The sequence below is a fragment of the Acipenser ruthenus genome, chromosome 39 (genome assembly GCF_902713425.1).
Source record: "Acipenser ruthenus chromosome 39, fAciRut3.2 maternal haplotype, whole genome shotgun sequence".
Taxonomy (NCBI): Eukaryota; Metazoa; Chordata; class Actinopteri; order Acipenseriformes; family Acipenseridae; genus Acipenser; species Acipenser ruthenus.
The window spans coordinates 9590373-9592872 of NC_081227.1; the positions used below are offsets into that span (position 1 = coordinate 9590373).

The 2500-nt window shown below is 32.0% G+C and overlaps 2 non-coding genes across 2 annotated transcripts; one reads left to right on the forward strand and one right to left on the reverse strand.

Moving 5' to 3' along the window:
• Positions 1–439: 439 nt before the first annotated feature.
• Positions 440–512, reverse strand: trnam-cau (transfer RNA methionine (anticodon CAU)). The gene has a single exon. It is a non-coding gene; the product is annotated as a tRNA-Met (tRNA).
• A 295-nt stretch (positions 513–807) lies between these two features.
• Positions 808–894, forward strand: trnay-gua (transfer RNA tyrosine (anticodon GUA)). The gene is given in 2 exon segments: positions 808–844; positions 859–894. It is a non-coding gene; the product is annotated as a tRNA-Tyr (tRNA).
• The last annotated feature ends 1606 nt before the right edge of the window (positions 895–2500 follow it).

Below are 2500 nucleotides of genomic sequence, written 5' to 3' on the forward strand. Positions count from 1 at the left end.
CATCAAATAAAAATAAGTTAATCATTTTCACCTAGCTCTGGGAAGCCACGTGTCATACGTTGTCAAGTGTTGGGAATTAGCTCAAATGGTTTTACTGGTAATGAGGATAAAAAGAAGGAATGAAACCTAAGGCAACAACTGTCTGAAACAACAACAACAACAACAACATCATCATCATCATCATCAAATAAAAATAAGTTAATCATTTTCACCTAGCTCTGGGCAGCCACGTGTCATACGTTGTCAAATGTGGGGAATTAGCTCAAATGGTAGAGCGCTCGTTTAGCATGCGAGAAGTAGCGGGATCGATACCTGCATTCTCCAATGGATGCTCTTTCTTTAATAAATGGTTCGAAAATGTTCAATCTGGTCTAACTTGGGAACAAAGATTTCATTCCAACAGCTGTAAAATAGTCTATTAAAAAAAACACACAGAAGCTGCCCCCTCTGAGGATCGAACTCAGGACCTTCAGATTATGAGACTGACGCGCTACCTACTGCGCTAAGGAGGCAGAGACACCTCGAGGTCGCCATTTATCAACCCTGTCCTACAAATTTCCAAAGCTGAGGGTAAACAAGCATACAACAACAGTCGCGAGCCAGGCAGGAGTCAAACCTACAATCTTCTGATGTGTAGTCAGACTATCCATTGTGCCACTGGCCCCTGTGTTCTGGAAGCACTGTTAACGCACACTCGGCAACAAGAAGAAAAACAGTGGTGGCAGCTATTGACTGCTGCAGTCAGCTGAGCTTGCCAGCCTTTTGCTGAATTGTGTATTGTCCTCAAGGAGCCACCCTCCCATCCTTCCTTCGATAGCTCAGCTGGTAGAGCGGAGGACTGTAGTGGAACACATTGGCATTCTTAGGTCGCTGGTTCAATTCCGGCTCGAAGGACAATACTTTTTTTTTTTTTTCTCCTACCTGGTTTTACTGGTAATGAGGATAAAAAGAAGGAATGAAACCTAAGGCAACAACTGTCTGAAACAACAACAACAACAACAACATCATCATCATCATCATCATCAAATAAAAATAAGTTAATCATTTTCACCTAGCTCTGGGCAGCCACGTGTCATACGTTGTCAAGTGTGGGGAATTAGCTCAAATGGTTTTACTGGTAATGAGGATAAAAAGAAGGAATGAAACCTAAGGCAACAACTGTCTGAAACAACAACAACAACAACAACATCATCATCATCATCATCATCAAATAAAAATAAGTTAATCATTTTCACCTAGCTCTGGGCAGCCACGTGTCATACGTTGTCAAGTGTGGGGAATTAGCTCAAATGGTTTTACTGGTAATGAGGATAAAAAGAAGGAATGAAACCTAAGGCAACAACTGTCTGAAACAACAACAACAACATCATCATCAAATAAAAATAAGTTAATCATTTTCACCTAGCTCTGGGCAGCCACATGTCATACGTTGTCAAGTGTTGGGAATTAGCTCAAATGGTTTTACTGGTAATGAGGATAAAAAGAATTAATGAAACCTAAGGCAACAACTGTCTGAAACAACAACACCAACAACAACATCATCATCATCATCAAATAAAAATAAGTTAATCATTTTATTTATATAGTTAACACCCTGTCTTTATTTATTTTATTTATTTATTTATTTATTTATTTTTTATTTATTTATTAATTTGAACACCCTGTCTTTATTTATTTATTTAGTTGAACACCCTGACTTTATTATTTATTTAATTAATTAACACCCTGTCTTTATTTATTTATTTATTTATTTATTTATTTATTTAGTTAACACCCTGTCTTTATTATTTATTTAGTTAACACCCTGTCTTTATTATTTATTTATTTATTTATTTATTTATTTATTTATTTAGTTAACACCCTGTCTTTATTATTTATTTAATTAACACCCTGTCTTTATTATTTATTTATTTATTTATTTATTTATTTATATAGTTAACACCCTGTCTATTATTTATTTATTTATTTATTTTATATAGTTAACACCCTGTCTTTATTATTTATTTAATTAACACCCTGTCTTTATTTTATTTATTTATTTATTTATTTATTTATTTATTTATTTAGTTAACACCCTGTCTTTATTATTTATTTTATTAACACCCTGTCTTTATTTATTTTATTTATTTATTTATTTATTTATTTATTTATTTATTTATATAGTTAACACCCTGTCTTTATAATTTATTTATTTATTTATTTATTTATTTATTTATTTATTTATATAGTTAACACCCTGTCTTTATTATTTATTTATTTATTTATTTATTTATATAGTTAACACCCTGTCTTTATTATTTATTTATTTATTTATTTATTTAGTTAACACCATGTCTTTATTATTTATTTATTTATTTAGTTGAACAACCTGTCTTTATTATTTACTTAGTTAACACCCTGTCTTTATTTATTTATTACTAGGTCGCTGGTTCAATTCCGGCTCGAAGGACAATACTTTTTTTTTTTTTTTCTCCTACCTGGTTTTACTGGTAATGAGGAT